Source organism: Astatotilapia calliptera, chromosome 1, assembly GCF_900246225.1.
Source record: "Astatotilapia calliptera chromosome 1, fAstCal1.2, whole genome shotgun sequence".
Taxonomy (NCBI): Eukaryota; Metazoa; Chordata; class Actinopteri; order Cichliformes; family Cichlidae; genus Astatotilapia; species Astatotilapia calliptera.
In genome coordinates, this window is record NC_039302.1 from 7,044,088 (window position 1) to 7,063,448 (window position 19,361).

Genomic DNA, 19,361 nt, shown 5'->3' on the forward strand with positions numbered 1-19,361 from the left:
AAAATGTACACCGTACAGGAGCTTCTTTCTTGGTCAGCACAGTCTTAGTCTATGGTGATAACTTCACTCACTTCACTGTGAACAGTGATGCTGGCATTCCAGTATTTTCTAGTTCATGGCAGGCTTGAGCCTTGGTGGTTCCCAGGCTGTTTATGAACAGTGTTTCAGCATGGTCCTCTAACAATACCAGAGCAGACATTCTTATGCCCAGTCATTGCACACAGCTACAGCTTTGTATACAACCATAATTATCCCTCCATAAATACAACACAAAGAATAATAACATGTTTGTTGAATTCCATTCACATTCAAATAAATGACAGTTTGTGATGCATAACTGTACAGATTAAAATAAATGTGGGTGTTATCTCCAATTCACCACATATTTATATGTATATGCATATAGTATGATGTATGTGGGAGGCACTCACATTCTCAGTGCAGATTCATCTCTACTAAAAAATAGTTATGCATGTAATTGTCATCATGTCATTGTGAAATGACATGATGTTATGTGCGTATGAGTGTGTGTGGATTAGGATATGATCAAGTCAACCAGCAACCCTGAAAGGGATAAGTGAACGGATGGATGGCAGCTTTAGCTTAACTCTGCAAGAGAGAACAGATTCTCAGAGGACATGAGTATTCTGGGAAGTAAACTATGGCCAAAGTAGTTAAAAGTTTATATAATTTTTACCAACCCATCTTAGTGCTGGATAAAGTGTGAGCTCCAATATTAGAAAAGATCAAGATTAAAACTCAAGAAGTTTTAAAGATTGCCATGATTTTTTGAAATTGATTAAGGCAATGGGTTGAGGGTGTATTGAGTTAAGGTTTCAAGTGAAATATATAAACCACTGATATATGAATCTCTCTTCTAAAAACAGATAAAACATAAAGAGAGAGATAAATCTAACAAAATGCAATTTCCTCTTTTAGAAATCTGCTTCTTTAAAATTATGTGAAGATCAGACGAGCTTGTCTTGATTCTCTCAAAACCATGATGAGATCTGTTTGAGTTTTAAAAGAACATGGAAGCATTTGGACTTCTTTAAGTTGCTTGAAGACATTTCACCTCTCATCCAAGAAGCTTTTTCAGTTCTAGGGTCAAATGGCAGAGAATCCCAGATTTAAGCCCTGTGGGAATGCCCCCCCCCCCCCCCCCACCCAAGAGGGACAATGGACCCCCTAATGATCCTCTACCTAATCACATCAGCCAAGGTGTGAAAATGGGTGTAGGTAACAATCAGGGTGAGGTCATTGTGAAACCTAGCCCCACCCTATCATGTGATTTCCTGAGGTCAAATGGCCCAGGATGTGAGTGGGCGTTAAGGCGTCTGGGAAGGGATCTCAGAACTGGATTGGATTACTAACAAGAAAATGCGGTGTGGTCGCGTTACTATTTTTCAACAAACAGACGGTTGAGGCTGTGTTCATCTTACCGCACCTTATGTCAATTGCACGGAAGTAGATGTAAGTAATCTGGGCGCTACAGCTTTAAGCAGCTGCGTGCGCTCCCGCGGGCAGCACAACACCTGAAGCTAAGGGGGCAAAACAATCGCATGAGTGCTGCTGTTGGACTGAGGAAGAATAAAGCAGTCATGGTAAGCCAATTACACGACTACTTTAAGATGACAAACCAACAAGGTGATATATACCAGTTTTTGAATTGTGTTGATAAGCCACGTAAAACCAGAGTCATGATAAACAATATATACGCACCATTTGTTCCTGAATAGTTTCGTCACTTTTTACGGCTAAGGACAGCGCTAGCAAGCACTCTCTGCTTATGACCAAAAAATTAAAAAAAACAAAACAAAAAACAGCCCTTTTGTTTTGGTGGAAAAATGCACCATGTCAACCACTAAAAAAATGATATGGCAACATAACATTTGGTTGTTTAGGTAGAGGGGGAAGTTTTAGGAGTGATGGCGCGAGAGAGAGTAAGACAGCAGAAAAAGAGAGAGAGCAAGTTTTGAGATGTGAGAGATTTGTGACGTTTAGCGTGTTTGGAGTGTGTAGTTAATGTGTTGTCTTGTGTAGTTAGTGTGTAGTGTTGTGGATAGTTTTGTGTTGTGTGTCAGAACAATGAGGCGACTGCTGTCTCCAGGTTGAAACAGGAGTGATACACCTGCTGCTGTCAGACTTGCAGGTATCAGGCTGTGATGTTCTCCTTTATAGTGGACAGAAATAATTTTTTTGGAGTGGCACAAATAATTTGTGTGGCATCATATTGAATGCAGATCAGCTGATTGTTCTGTAAATAGTTTGAAATGGTTATTAAAAAAGGAGTAAAAGGTAAATGGCTGCTAATAACTTTGTTGTTTGCAAAACTTGTGAATATGATTTTAAAATTGACAATTTATATTTGCATTTAAAGTTATGAAATATGATTCAATAAACGTGTTTGTGGTTGTTACAGTAAAAATTATAACTTTTTCTACTCCGATTTAATGTTTTTTGTCTGATTTTAGACCAATTGTGTTAATACAGTATGTCAAAATGAAAACATAACTGTAAATTCAGACATGTGAGCTTGTACTAAAAGGGATGATACCAAACAAGGCAAATAAACAGTTTTTAAAGGTGAAATGTGGAGGGAAAATCAAATGTAGAAGAAGTAGTAGTAACTATAATTAATTACTTTTTCAAAGTAACTTCTCAACACTGTCAAGAACACAGAGTGATTTTAACGCTGAGTGCATGCCGACCCCGGCCCAGCAACCAAACCCTGACCTTGAACACGTAACAAAGGCAGTGACAAACAGTCAGGCCTCAGCCTGTTTTTATCTGTTCATGTCTCTAAAGTAGCATCGCTGTGGCCATCTGACAGCTAAACCTGGCTTGGATTATGCAACAAGATAATCCCAAGCACAACAACAAAATGGCTGAAAAAGAAAAAAAATCAACATGTTGCAAAGGCCTAGTCAAAGTCCAGGCTGCAACCTGACTGAAATGCTGTGACAGGACCTAAACAGAGGTGTGTATAAACAAATGCCTGCAAACCTCAAGAAACTGAAGCAAAGTTTTAGAGAAGAGTGGCCCAGAATTCCTCCACAATGATATGAGAAACTGATAAGGTCATACAAAAATGATTACATCAAGTATTTCCTGTTAAGTTCTACAAACTATTCAGTTGTGGCATGTAGCTTTTCACAGGACTACACAGAAGTCTGTGAAAAGTAATTTCTTTACTGTACCTTTTGTGCAGTATTTATGTCATATTGGGATATTTAAAAAATTATAAAATGTTAATTGGTGTGAGTGATATACAGGATATGCGGTGAGTTTGTAGCTCTTTCTGTGTTTATCTGGGTATCCCCACTTGCGAAGTTAAGTTATTTGGAAACTCTAAAGATGTATTCTGGTCTGAGGGGTGATTTTTCAAGTTGTATCACCAACTATTATCTGCTTCAGCCAATTCCACAAATCCAAAACAGAGAGAGACTTGTATCATTGTTACAGTTTTATCATTTTTTCGTGAGTAGATGATAAAGCATAAAAAAAAAAAAACACAATACAACCCCCCCCCCCCCCCCCCCCCCAATCACAACACTTTCACCAATGTGGAAACATGGCATGCTGCTAATAGTTATGGGATTATTATATTTCAAAAGGACAGCTTAGCAAACACCCTGGATGCACATCAGGGATGCGAACATCTCCTGTCAAACAGCTTAACAAAACAGACAGCAGTGCTGCCAGATGTTCTTTAACACCAACGTAGCCCTTCACTCATTAAGCTTGTTAGTCTGGACCTGCTCCTGTTTTTGGCATCGTGTTCATACCTAAATACCCAATATGTATGTATGTATGTATGTATGTATGTATGTATGTATGTATGTATGTATCTATCTATCTATCTATCTATCTATCTATCTATCTATCTATCTATCTATCTATCTATCTATCTATCTATCTATCTATCTATCCATCCATCCATCCATCCATCCATCCATCCATCCAATTGTCAAATTTATAATATACTTCAATAAAATATAATATTTACAATATAATATAATTTATATACTAAAATATTTAAAATCTTAACAGACATGTGGTGCAAGAAAAGAATGTCCATAAATGCATTCAGCCACACAACACTACGAGTGGAAGATATAAATACTACTAAGTGTATACTGTCAAATATAAACCCTGTCAGATGTTTTTATTGTTGGAAAGTTAATTAATAATTCACACATGCCTCAGACAGAATGTCACCTTCAACACATTCAGTTTACTCTACTGAAAGAGGAAAAACACGTTTTGGATTCGTGGTGTAAAAACAATGTAAAAGAACCTATATGAGAATGATGCTGTTATCCCCCCGTTTTTAAATCTCATGAACAGAGGGCACCAAAGGACTTTTGAAAGCGGGAGTGAGGAAACTTTATGAACTTTTAAACTTTTATAGGAACCACAACACTGTCTTACTCAGCAACTTTCTCAAGGGCATTTTAGTCAACCAGACCCTGCAAAAAACTTTAAATGCACTACTGGCCAACATAAAACTTCACTTTGGGGACCAGAAGTGGGTCAAACACAGCAAAGCAAGCCTGGTTTATGGGAACCCTATGTGAAGCTGTATACAATACTGCAGGACGTTTAAAATTACTAGGATCCTGTGACACATTACATTTGAAGCTCTGGCTTTTACTGGAAGCCATCAGCGACACAACATCTTGTTATAATAGCTGCACAGATGTTTTTTTTGGTTTGTTTTTTGCTTTGTACTTTCATTCTCTAACAACTTGTGAAGTGCAGAAGTAAAAATTAAACTGATTATTGCATATATTGTCATTACAAAAGCAATGTAATAGCATTTCCAGCGTTAGAGCAATGAAACCATGAATGTTTTCATTTTAGCAGCATAATTTCATCACAAACTGAAAAGCTGCGTAACTGTTAATGCTTACTGGAAATGTTCTCATATCCTAAATAACGTATTGAGGGAATGAGGAAATAGCACCTGTGGGTAAATTAGCAAACAGTCATGGTAACCATGCTAGAGATGTGAAAACACAGGGTGCTTTTATGCAGATGTACACCGCTCAAAAAGTATTAAAGGAACACTTTGAAAACACATCAGATCTCAATGGAAAAAATACCATCATGCTGGATGTCTACACTGATATGGACTGGCCATAGCAGTGTTAGGAATGGAAAGATGCGGCATTGGGCTCTTGCAGTGCTTAACATGATCCTCTTTAATCAAAGGAGCAGAGACCGGTCCTGCTGATGGGTTAAGGGTCTTCCCCTAGATTAACTGCTTGTCTCCTGGAATCCCTTCCATGCTCTCTACACTGTGCTGAGAGATGGATAGCCAAATGCAAAACTAATAGAAAAAAACATTCAGAAAAGATGTAAAAACCATTCCTATTTTGGCAGTTGTCTCATTGTTGCCCTTTTAGTGTACGTGTTGTTAATTTTACCAACACAAAAGCAGCTGAAAGTGATTAATAACCCCTTCTGTTACTTACCACACCAGATCAATATCCCACAGGTTTCACTGACTTGAGAGCAGACTCTACACTAATTAAAAATGTTCCTTTACTTCTTTTTTTGTGCAGTGTATGAACCCCAATTTTTATGCAGACTCTAATAATTAGATCATAACCTTATGTAGTTGTTAATTGCCATGGTTGTATGCACAGCTGAGACTATTTATAAATCACAGCTACAAACAAACTCCATGACATCATCAGTCCATTTTGATGGTTGTAGTGGTGAAAAAAACAATAAAGGGAAGTGATTTACATATTAGAATATAAATGGAGCAAAGCTGGGAAGGTAGTTTAGGCAGACAAATCAAACTGAATGCAATATGTATCATTTATTTAAAGCTTCATTTCTAATTTCTCTATATAAAATGCCAGTATTGCTGTGGCCCTGCGTAGCTTCGTGCTGTTCAAATTCCTCATTCAATGCAGCATCTACCTGTAATCTCAGAGGGGATGTTTACTCATCATTACCTAATTTTAGGTGATATATTCACAGGGAGAGATGAAAACAAAACCTAGATGCCAAACTCTAAGTTTATTCTCCTGCTGTAATAAATCAATCTTTTCTAAGGTGAGTTGTCTGACAACTCTAATAGAGGAAGTCACAAAAGTTCTCACAACAATACTTAATGGAAAGCCATACACTGTCAGACATTTTCTGGCAAATGCATAAAAAATAAACTGGGGGGGGGGGAAGAAAACTCCCTTGCAGTATATACTTCGTGTATTCTCCAGGTCTTCATCTTGGGATGAGGGTCCTGTACCAAAAATAGGACCATGCTCAGTATACCAAGGCTTTCAGAACACTTCTCAGTTGGAAGCATACAATATTTACTCTTCTGCCTCATGGCTTTGTAGCCTGTTAACATGCATTCCATGCTCTCTTGGGAAAATATATTTTTGTCTCCAGTGAACTTCAAATAATTTAGAAGGATAGCATTTAGCTGATTCACTTTAATTCTCTCTATATAAACTCTCTATATAATCTATATAGAGAGTTTAATCGCTTAGAGTAATTTATTTTACAGTACTTCCATTTTAGTACCATTTCCTTTCAGTAGCTGTCATCATATTTGTTTTGTGATGCAGTATTTAAAAGGAAATCCCAGTATTGTAAATTTCTTACTGTGTTTGATCTGATTCTGTATATTGCATTCATACTAATACAGCCTCTCTGCCTTGTTCCATAGTTTCTCTGGTTTTCTCCTGAATGATTCATGGAATTCATGGTACACATGTAAATGTGCATGCATTCTTCCATGGTACTATTTAAATCATTAGTCCTAAATTCTGAACATGACCAAGCTTGATTTCCATTCCCACCTTTCACCTTGAATGGATGTTCTACCTTAAGTCATTATTTGCCTGTAGAATCACTGTTGGACCTCAAGTTATTACACATCACACCCTGACTTCACCTAATCTGAAACTGAGTCACTCAGTAGAGATGTGGAAATGCATTTTTCATTGGCACAGAGTCAGAGGAATCACAAACAGAAGGAACAAAAAATATAATGGAGACTATCAATTCAGTCCCTGTCAGAAAATAAAGTCACCAGTGTGCCAAGAAGAGAAAAAAGTTCAGTCCATTATACATAGCTGAAGTTATTTAAACTCACCAGCACCTTTGTTAAGTTCACTTGCTCAACTGTACATTCAGGCAAATATCTAAACAAAAAAAATCAATGCACCTAGACATGCAGATGTGGTCAGGTTAATCTGCTCAAGTTCAAACCGAGTCAGAATGAGAAAGAAAGGTGATAGAAACAATCAGGATAGAACGGATGGGCTGAGCCAGCTAAAAACAGGAAACTGAGGCCACAACTCACACCTACTGGTAAAACATTGCCTGGTCTAATGAACATTAAGTTCTTCTGTGATATTTGGATAGTAAGGTCAAAATTTGGCAGAAACAACATGGAAACATCTAAGAATAGTAAATGAATGATAAGAAAGAAAACTACAAATTGCAAATTAAATAGTATGGTCAATAATAAGTTGCATGAAAAGACTGGAAAAATGTGTGATGTTAGTGGATGATCTCAAAATTTTCTATCTATTTTCCTTTACAGCTTATTCTGCTCAGGTTGGTGGAGGTCCTCACAGCTGCCATGGGGCTAGAGGCATGGTACACCTAACACAGAGAAAGCTTCACACCTATGGCCACACAGAAAGGTCCCAGCCAGCTGCTAGATTAAAACCCAGGATACCCTTGCCGTGGGACAACAGTGGTAAATGCACTACGGAGTCTCATCTCACAGCTAATTAGGTTAATTGGCAACCGGTCTGTAGCATGATTAGGTATAAAAACAGCATCATTGACAGGGTCTGTACTCACCATCTTGCCATTGTTCTGTGCCTGATTGCCTCTCACACTTATGTGTCGTCTTGAGTCCCAATTGCTGTTCTGATTCCTGATTGCTCCTGTTTCCACTGCCTGCCTGCCTGCCTGGCAACCTGCCATCCTGCAGTAAGCTTCCTGCCTGTTTGCATCTTCCTTCCTGTCCTTGCACAAAATGTAACATAATGTAAAATAAAATAAAATAATCAGTGCTTGTGCCTCCAGTGAGAGAAGAAAAATGTGTACAAGAAAAGAAGATGTGAGTATAGTTATGTGGTTTATTTAGAGACAGATCTTAATTTAAAAAGCAAAGCATTCAAGTGAAAGGAGCTCGAACTGTTGTGGTGTTACCACATATTCCAATATCTGACAGCAGACCACTTTCATTCAATACGAATCTAATTAACATTTTTTGCAAAATACTAGTTAATAATAATAATTATTATTATTATTACCTCACATGTCTCACTATTATTTGGGAGCCAAGTTTTGAGATACTTAACTATGATAATTAACATTCTCTGCCAACCGTGCTGATTTTTAAACAGTGCTTTGTAAGATATAATATCAAAACATGTTGTCAAAGAAGCTTGCAAAGAAAAGCGTCTGGACTTCTTTAAGTTACTTGAAGACTTGAAGAGGTGCATTTCAGACCCAGCAACACGCTCAGACAAAAACTGGTTCACCTGAAAGACAAAACGCCAAAACACAGACTTAACAATGTGGTGTATGCTGTACAGTGCAGCGAGGAATGCCCAGACCTAAAGGACACTCTTTCGAGGATGCCAATGTTCACATTTTGGACAGAGAGGACAGATGGTTTGAAAGAGGAGTGAAAGAAGCCATCTATGTCCACTGTGAGCGACCATCTTTGAACAGAGGCGGGGGTTTACGACACCAACTCTCTGCCATCTATAATCCAGTTTTGAGATCCCTTCCCAGACATCTTAACGCCCACTCACATCCTGGGCCATCTAATCTCAGGAATTTGCATGATAAGGTGGGGCCAGGTTTCACAATGAGCTCACCCGAAACTCTGGCTGATTGGGACCCACACCCAGTTTCACACCTTGGCTCAGGCGATTAGAGGATCATCAGGGGGTCCTTTTGTCCCTCTGTGGGGGGATACTCCCACTAGGTTCATATCTGGGACTCTCCACCATTTGACCTTAGAACTGAAGAAGCTTCTCGGATGAGAGGTGAAACGTCTTCAAGCAACTTAAAGAAGTCCAGACGCTTTTCTTTGCAAGCTCATTTGACTACAATGACCTGGATGACTGAGAACCTTCACAGACATCAAAACATGGTTTTGTTGTTTTATATAACTAGTGGATAACTTATTTCTACTGATATTGTAATGAATAACTTATTGTTCTTAAAACATTTAATTTCCTAGTTAAAGAAAGCTTTCATTTCCCTGATGTAACCCATTCTATAAAAAAATTATTAGAACTGTAGTTTAAACTTGAACGGGGGGAGAAATCTCTCCCCCTGATAGGTCATGTTTCCCTCCAAGGTATACAACAGCAACTTAGCTCAGTTTGTGATACAGCGAATGCGAGAGGAATGCAGTCAAGAAATAGGAAATGTAAACGCCCAATGAAGAACAGTAATCTGAAACTTGCAAGAGAGGCTTTAATGTGGTAAATTGCCCCAAGTACAGTATTTTTTACTGCATGCAATCCTGCTGTGGAATTTAAAGAAAGTGTGTGGGTATACATAAACATCTCCATAACTGGTTAAGCAAAATCCAGAAAAACACAACACAGATAAACATCAGATTACACACAAACATCATAAAATACCCATGAGGCCCACTCTGCACTGCATGCAACCTGGTTCACGTGGTATTTTATGTTCATTATTTTGTGTCAGGAATTTACACTTATTTGCTCCATTAAATATTTAATCTATGACATTTGAAATTTCTCCCAGTGAAGAAATTTAGCATGGTTGGAATTTTCTTTTACCTAAATTATATTTAGGGACCATTAACTACTTATCATCCAACATTCCAGCTAAAGTAATATGTTTTAGTATGTTCCTACATACCGCCATACCACCAGTAAGACTTTATAGAATTCCTTTCACAGACCCTCTCTGTCAGGTTAAACTGATCTGCAAAATTTGTGCAGAGCAAGTTTAAGCTTGGGGCAAGGTAATAGATGTCAATGAGAGACAAAATCATGTATTTATTTAGCATGTGAGTGAGAGGTGTTAAGACTAGTCTTGAGAAATGTAAAATTTAGCTGTCAAGACTGTAAAGTCGTCGCCATCTCTCCAGTCTAATGTTGTGGTGATTGTGGCAGGATCCTGCAGCTCCTTGCGTGTTATAGGATGGAAATCGTATCAGATTTCCATCACCGAGTGTACTGAGGGCTTTTGATACTGAGTGCTTGCAGAAGGGAATATTAAGAAAAGTTGTTTGAAATGTCAAAACAAGTCAGAAGTGTTTTAATTAAAAGTTCAGCTGGCATATTGTGGCATTATTGTGAAGCTAGAAATTGTTTTTTCTTTTCTTTTGAGAATTATTTATGTATTGTATCCAAAGACAAATGTATCTGCTGTTGGCATTTGTTGACAGTGGGCATTATTTTCAGTTAACTTCACCTATTGGCAGATCTTCTTTGTATTACAGTTGTGTAGAAGGGCATTTGTTCTTAAAAATCCAAATAGGCTCTGGAGTAAACTTATGAAAATAGCAAGAGGCAAGTTTGGCACTTATTTGACTGTCTTTTTCTCCTTTTTTTTTCTTTCCAAATTACTATGTTAGAGAAGCATAAATCAGATTTTTTTATTCATCTCTGATCCCACTGAATTGATTGCCACAGTGCTTGTCAGACTCGCAGCTTGTATATCTCACAGTACAGCTATTAGGATTAAATGCAAAGTGCAGAGAATTAAGGACAAATTCCCTTGTCTATATAGAGTTTAGGAATCAAAATGTATTCTGGGTAGTCTATGTTGTTGTGTATGTAAAATCAAACAAATACAGAAGCCAACAGGTAATAAGGAGGAAAACACACTAATGAGCACTGAAAAATAACACATAAATGACCTGTGAGAAAGTCAGCAACATGAAACGGTACAGAAAGAAGCTAAACAGCGAGGGTGCTTGACCCGTAAGAACTTTTTTTTTTTTTAGGAGCTACTGATGCTTAAGTTACCTGACCTCTTCTTTCCTCAGTAACTTCTTAACATGGTGCTTACCAAAAAGCACCATGTTAAGAAGTACAGTATTTGAGCACTAGGAACCCAGTCATACGCTCTCAGCCACTGAACCATGGCTCTGTGATACATGCAGATAAACTTTTTTTGCTCTTACCCTGCAAAAACACTTAATATTTAATGCTCAACTATATTCTTTTTTTTCTTTTTCAGTTATGTTCTTAAGTTTATATTTTTATAGCAAGCAGAAATGCATACACACTTTTTACACACACAGTTTTGCTTAGAAGTTGCAGTAAGCTGCAGGAGATATTTTATTTCAAGCTAACATGAAAACAATCATGGAAAAGTGTTTAAACAGACATTATTAACACATTTACATGTATATACATATTAGATCCCTAGCTTAATCGATTCTGACGATTAAGAACACTGGAATAAAGTTTTTGCTCACTACCAACTTTGTGGCTTTAAATGTATTTTCTCCCCCTGCTGGTAATGCAACTTCTGCATGCGTGTACATTTCACGTTTTGGAGAAGCAAAGCTTTTTCTTTTAACTGCTATCTACGCTGTGCATTATTGGCTCCAAGGCTCCAACTCCTCGTTGCTGCTTCCAGTCAGGAAAAGGAAAAAAAAATCCCCATTTTGTAAAATGCTTCCATTCTAGTCACATGGTCACATGAAGAACTTTCAAACCCAAAAGCTTCATCTGTCTCTGTATATTTCATGATCAATATAGACTTGCGTGAACAACATCTTGCATTGTTACATGATGATCTCTATAATAATCTCTATTCAGCATTATACAGACTTATGTTGTATGGTACAATACTTTCCCAAAGGCACCAACTTTGCAAGCACAAGATAAACGTGTTAAGAGTTAGGACGCAGTTGGCATCAGGTGAGATAGAACATTGGTAGTGCAAAAAAAAGACCAGAGATGTATGAAAATGTAAATCATAAACATTCTGTCCTGCAGACAGACCTGCAGCTGCCCCAGCATTATGTTGAAGGGATAATCGTGGTTGTTAATAAGTTGAGATCTTGAGATTCAGTCATGTTTTGGTATTTTTTACAGTCTTTCTTGCTAACTAGATAAGCTACATTTGGCAGTATTTGTACAAAAAAACGCACAATTACGAAAGAGCTTCTAATGCATCTTTACTGTTGCAATAAAGTAAAGTATTCAAGTGCTCTCCAATCTAGTGGAAAAACTTTCCAGAGTAGATTGGACACGTTAAGACAATACTCCCCCTCAATCAAGGACTAAATGTTCAATTGAATTTCCAGTACCAGGCAGGTAATTGAAAACGCAATAAAGTCAGTCCTGGCAGAGCCAGCTGGGCGTCTGGCTTTGAATCTTAATGCCTCTTTGCAAGTTCTGTCACGACTTCAAGCCTCTAACCATCTCTTCTAACTTCCTGAGATGTGGGTCAGACTCTACAGGCCATCTGGTTTGGTGCTGTCACACAAAATCTCAAAAGCATCTGCTGCAGCTGCTGATGAGACATTCCTACTCATCTGAAGAAGTGAGCTTCCTGGATTTGAAAGTGAAGTAGATCCACTGTCAACATCCATTAGTGTGTTGGTAATTGAAACTGAGTGCTAATAGACCCTTGGGCAAATTGGAAATACACTTCAGCAGTTAAAAGTATAGAGAAGTAACTCAGATAAGATGCCTTGGAGACACTTGTGCACATGCTGGAACATCCAGATACATGCTTATTTCCATCTGAAAGACTTGTCAATTATTTAATTCTGTCCCATGTCAAAGTTCACATGTATGTGCTGTTGCTAACATCAGTATATTTAAATAATAAAAACAAACATAAGTCACACCTTTTTCAGTCTCCTTAAGAAGATCTACTTAAGCACCTTAACACGCATCAGAGTAATTTGAATGACAAATTTATTCTCCTGTGTCTTCCTAACTCTGGAAGCTTTTATAATATGTGGATGTCATTATGGTTAGGTTAAGCCAGGTTAAAATCTGGCTTCAGCTCTGCTCTCTTTTCATTTTGCATTATTTTATCTTAATGATGATGCATTTGAAAAACATGTAACAATACAAACTGTAACTGAAACATTGTATGTTAAATAGTAAATAATAATATCATAACATATGTATGGCACAGGATACTTACCCCTCAATAGCAGATTCCTGAAAAAACAGGGGATGTATAGAGCTCCTATAGAGCAGTTCACCACAATAGTACTGCTGGGTGTACTAATCTGATCTGTTGAAAACAGTGCACAGTCTCAGCTTGCTGGAAGGGACCAGACCTCTAGCCAGGGAAAGGGGTGACATAAGCAGTGCATGAGAAAGTATAAATATGGGAAAGATGGGTTAGGCTAAAAGATGCTAGGCTAAAAACAATCTAACAGGCTGAATTGCCTGTAGACTCTGGTGTCCATTGTCTGCTCCCTGGGAAGTAAATTAGGCTAAGAGACAGAGTTACTTCATTCAGCATCAGAAATCAACAGAAAAGTATCCATGTGCTTTAGGGATTATCTGGGTGATTTGTTGAAATGATGAAAGAACATGATGCAAGTTTGTTTTTGTTCATCGCAGCTAAAGTAGTGGAATTAAAGGTTGTTAACGTTTTCACAGCGTAGTTTATAAAATGACTGAGTTTATACACAGTTGCTTTCACAATTATTAAAGTGTGTGTAAAGACTATTTTAAAACATAGTCCTCCATGTCCCCCAAGAGAAAGGCACTAGGGTATATACCGGTACGAAATTATATTACACACGCATATAAAATTCCCCTCTCTCCCCTGCGGGTGGTCTATCCTTCAAGCTCGGGTCCTCTACCAGAGGCCTGGGATCTTGAGGGTCCTGCGCAGTATCTTAGCTGTTCCTAAGACTGCACTCTTCCTATCACGGAGGTCTTCTTCTTCTTCTTGTCTACTTCCACTAGGTCTGGTTGGTTAGTCACCACCATCTTGTCCATCTGCATCTAGAAGTCCTACAGGATCTTAGCTCGGCCATTCTCCACAACTCTAAGGGCATCTCCCATTTTGACCTTGGGATTTTCAGGCTGATGTTTCTGTATACTACTATGGCGTTCCACGTATGCCTTGCCTGCTAGCATCTTGTACCCTGCTGTTATGTGCTGGATTGTCTCAGGGGCATCTTTACACAGCCTGCACCTGGGGTCTTGCCTGATGTGATAGACCCCAGCTTGTGCTCAGACCATGTTCCTGTGCTGACACGATTAGTGCCTCTGTGCTGTCTTTCAGTCCAGCTTTGTCCAGCCACTGGCAACACTTCTGGATGTCATCTGCTGGTGGTACATATAGATTTACTCTATGTTTTGCTTCTTGTAATAGAAATTCCTGAAATATAACAATCCATAAATTATTTGATGTTGAAGCATTTTACACCAGCAGCTGTATAAGCCCATTGTGTTCGTTTTCCCCAACACACTTGCACTTATTTTTTCTATGGCAGCTGTTGAACCAGGACGTGATATCTGCTTCTAATAGGCTTAAGTGTAAATTGGATAATGTCAAGCTGTAAATGTATGACATTCCATACTTGTTATCTTGCCATCTTTATTTGTACGGAGGGGGAACCATTTGCTTCTGTTTGTTCTTTAACAAGTCCACCGATTGATCACCTTCATCTGTGCTTTGTCTGACTTTTTGTTTTATTATAAACCCAGTGTTAATTACCAGACAGAACTGACAAATTCAACAGTCCCCACACATATATAATAAAATGTTGCTTTTTCTCCACTCTTGCCCACTTCTAGGCTCTTTCAACACTCAAAAATGTTTCTAAAAACATCAAAATCAAAAAATCAAATTGTCCAATTGTACATACATTTAGTGTCAAGTGTGTATAATTATGTTTTTCTCTGCAAATGACATTTGTTACTTTCTTTTCACAGTGACATTTACAATTCCCATATTTTCTAGGACATGATTTAATTTATACCTCTTCAAAGAAATGTTGCTTTGAGCTGAATGAGACCTCAAAAAAACCTCAACAGTTCCAGCTGCACATACTGTGCAATGCTGCCCAAAACAAACATCCATAATAAATAAATACATAATAAAACTAAATTGTAAGGAGGAAAAAAAGAAAAAGAAAGACAACAGCACTATCAATTTTATTATAAGTATGTTAGAACATTACAATAACATGTTTCCTACTGGTATCATGAATATTTATTGCACCATTTTGTAAACCATGTAGTCAATTTAACTAAGCGAAATTATTCTAAGTGTTGTTTCTTGGTGGGGTTTTTTCTAAGTGCACCACTGAAACATGACTTGAATTAATCTTAAGTACTGGAGAAAGTAGCATCCCAAGGGTACCAGCTTGAAAACTGTGCACTTATTGTAATGTATTAAAAGGAAAACACATTTATTTTTCTCTTTGTCTGAATTTAACGAAGCACCACCATCCTAAAACAGAGTTGTCTCATTCTACCCTGGCCTCACATCCCAGTGGAATTCTAAGGTAATTATGATGTTTAGTGTATCATCTCTTTTTAAATGGTTACTCACATTGTCATCAATTATAGAGTGACCATAAAAAACACAATTTTCCTTTCACGCAGAGAAAAGATTAATTTAAAAACTGGCTTGGTAAACAAAGTGACTGTGGCAGACATGAGCGAGATAAAATCATTGTTGTGCATTATATGCCAGTTATTTAAAATATGAAAAAGGTAATTACCCCAAAATAAATAAAGTGGTAGAAATCTGATGAGTTCATAATTTTTAAATGCTTTTACTTCGATAGATAGATAAAAGGATTTATTTCAAACATGTAAAAGAATAAAGTGTACTTCATAGTTGGCAAACAAAACAAAACAAAACAATGTGATACCCAATAACCACGAAAATCTCTAGGAACAGTGAAAATGCCTTGAGCAACTTCCCATTCCTTTATTTTTTGCTTCCAAGAAGTTGGACTTTCTGGTAATTTTAAAGTCATCTCGAGCAATATTTCTCCAGGCTTTATAAATGTCTAACATTTTTCTTCTTTAGACACTGGCTGCTTTTTCACTCATTTTCAGTCCAGTATTTGTACCGATCATTTTCAGTAGAATGTTTTTTGTTGTTTGTTACACCACTTAACATTGACCAATGACTCCATCTCACCTCTCTGCGTAGCAGCAGATACATCTAACCTTTCAGTTGATGAATCTACTGGTTGCTAAAACATCATTGGACTTGGTCTCAGTGAAAGACTGACTGTCAAGAACGCATTCTTCAGGAAAGGAAACAAAGCAAACAAGGTCATGGTACATGACAGCATATGTAAATTTTCAGCTTTCACAGTATATTACTGCATCCAGATAACCTCGCCGACTTCTACTCCAGAGTCCAATATAGCAGGGGTTAGAGATTACTTGACTATTGGCTGCTTTGAGCTAGGGTCCTTCCAAGCTAGCCTGGGTCTCATGCTTATCCTAATGACCTGTATCCAGCAATCTCAGCTACCTGCGCTGATGACACCTTGATCTCTGGAAATTATTCCATAAACATTTCTGCACAGCAAATTCAAAAGTGTTAAATGTTTTGGTGTTAATAGTCTTCTTGCAAAAGTAGAGTTAATTTTACTCTAAGCAGAGTCACATTCTTTTAATGTAACTCTGAGGTGTAAAATGATAGTAGTTAAAATCGAGTGTTAAAAATGAGTGTTTCTCTGTCAAATCTGGAGGTGTTACAATGGAAACATTAACTCTTGACCTCTTAACTCTGAACTCCTACAGGGGCTATGACACTAATAGAGTAAATTCACAGACTCCGCCCCCAGAACCATAGGCTCCAATCGAAGCTGAAGTGAAGCCGTTTCAGAACATTTTGCTCTACATATTTGAGTTGTTTGCCATGCTTGGTAAGTCATTTTTTCAAAGATTGTTTCAATTATTATTATGAGCTTTTACTTCTGTGGCTCTTTGGAGTTGAGACAAAGCTGTGTGAAAGGCATTAGCCATGTTGCTCGGTGATAGCATATTCTGTTTTAGCTAAAGGTATTGTTTGCGGGCAAATACCACAGCCTTGAAAAAAAGCTTGCATGTGAATTTTCAGTCAAACGTTTGGTCAAATACACCTAAAACAATGTCTAGAATGTGAAATGTTGGTATAATGGTGCTACTTGAAGCCTGAAAACGATCGCCCATAAAAAAAGCGTGCGAACAGCAGTAGCAGGCGTCCTGACTGGATTCTACGTTAGCATAGATCCCTCCAGAGTTTTGTGCACACGGTTTAGGTAAAAATTAAAAAGGTTGAGGTTTTACATTTAGTTCAGTATTACCTGTTGCCTGTGTCCTTGTCTTTTGGGAAAATACTTTACACAAGTAATGGCTCAAAGAGGATTCCTTTTTTTTTTTTTTTTATACTGTGCTGCAATTGTTTACTGGATTATTTGTGCCATTAATTAGTGTCAACGAATTTTTATTCGATCTCCGCACAGGATATGCTTGTGAAGATGGAATATGGGGGAGAGCAGAAGTGCGTTGAAGTTCCACAAAGTGATGAATGAAGGACATGCATATTGTATTGAAGAAATAAGTGATGAGAACGCTGTTATTTGCATTTACCATGTCAGACCTTTTGATAAACAAAATTCTAATGAAAGTGAGAACATGTATACTGTTACATCTTTCAGAAAATGTTTTGAAATTGTGGTGCGCAGTTCAGAATAAATGTTTTTCAAAAACCATTGCATCTTTTTAGTAAATGTTTATTTCCAAAAGAAATTTCTAGAAGTTCAGAACAGTAAAATTCCCGCTTTTTTAGAATGAATTAGAAGATAACTCTTACGTAGTTAAACTAAAATACTCTTTGAGAGTTAATATATAAACTCTTAACACCAAGTGTTAAATTATCAACTCCAGACAGATTTGGTGTTTAACACTAAATCAGAGTTAACGTACCAACTCTCCAAAAAGAGTTAAATTAACACTCTCTGGTGTGGACCCATATAGACACTTTAATAGTGTTGAAATCAAATCCGACAGTGTTAATTTGGACATGCTGGATTTGCTGTGTGTGTTTTTAGAACTCATCCTTACAACAACACCCCAGCATTTTCTCCTTCCAACCCTGATATTTCACATAGCCCCTCAGCCCTTTAAATGTTTGGCAGCCATGAGCACCAGGATACATAACCATCATCAGCCGACCCCCTCAGGTACCACCTGGTGCTCTCAACCATGTTCCTTCCAACAACAGCAGTTTTTTAAGGTACATACAAATGTGAGTTAGACTGTAAAAATAGCAAATTCTTTTCAACAGGTGGAGACTAGCTAAAAAGAAGGGTGGCAAACTAAGGGTATCACAAATTAGCAAGTAAAAATAAATACACACCTAAATAATTCCACAATGCTACATCACAGTTTCAAGCAACAGCCACAATTCCCAGTAAACTAAAGTGTAAGACACTGGAAACAGTCTGCTGTAGTGCAGAGTCTCAAAACACTTTTCACATAAGCTTGTATTTGCATAATGTAACCAACCCATCCTGAATAGTAGTTTTTTTTATTAGCTAATCTGGCTTAAAGTATTTGTACAAAGAAAAGGAAAACACGAAATAGTGAATCCCACTCGTAGAAGTGAAGAAGCAGACAGACATTTCTTATACACATATTAAATGCAGTAAACATCAAGCTTATTGTCATCCGCCCCAAACAAAGATGAGGATAGCAAAATATAAAATGTCTCAATGTGCCAATGATTCATATAAATTAGACAAGCTTGGACACAAATAGTAGTCACCTTTCTCACTCCGTATGTATTAATAGACCTCTCTGCATTGAATCATATCTGTTATTAACCTCTCTCTCTTCCACAGCTTCCTTCTCTCACCCCAACCGGTCGCAGCAGATGGCCGCCCCTCTCTGAGCCTGGTTCTGCCGGAGGTTTCTTCCTGTTAAAAGGGAGTTTTTCCTTCCCACTGTCGCCAAAGTGCTTGCTCATAGGGGGTCATATAATTGTTGGGTTTTTCTCTGTATCTATGAAGCGCCTTGAAGCGACTGTTGTTGTGATTTGGTGCTATATAAATAAAATTGAATTGAATTGAATAGACAATGTACAAACAGGTAATATTTGGCTTATAAAGGAATATGAAGCTTATAACTAGAAGGGGATAAGGTGGTGAAATTTTTCCAGTTGTAGCGGTAATGATTGTTTGATAGCACCGCACAGCAAAATGACTTTCTTTAACCCCTCTGCAAGGTGAGGTAGAACTTTTTGCAAATTTTAATGTGCTGGCAGGAGGCTTTGTGTTGAGTAAAACAGAAAGAGGCAATTTGATTTCACCAACTGGGGGAGTGGTAGGGTCAAAGTTCAACCAGCAAAGATGGAAAGCAAGCACTCCTTTGGAA

The 19,361-nt window shown here is 37.7% G+C and overlaps 1 long non-coding RNA gene across 1 annotated transcript in view; it reads left to right on the forward strand.

The window, feature by feature from the left end:
* LOC113017255 (uncharacterized) overlaps window positions 1-18,851 on the forward strand; it is a 77,561-nt gene extending 58,710 nt beyond the window's left edge. Inside the window, exons 3-4 of the long non-coding RNA XR_003271437.1 lie at window positions 7,574-7,732; window positions 18,830-18,851. This is a non-coding gene — a long non-coding RNA (uncharacterized LOC113017255). The remainder of the gene's footprint in view (window positions 1-7,573; window positions 7,733-18,829) is intronic.
* The last annotated feature ends 510 nt before the right edge of the window (window positions 18,852-19,361 follow it).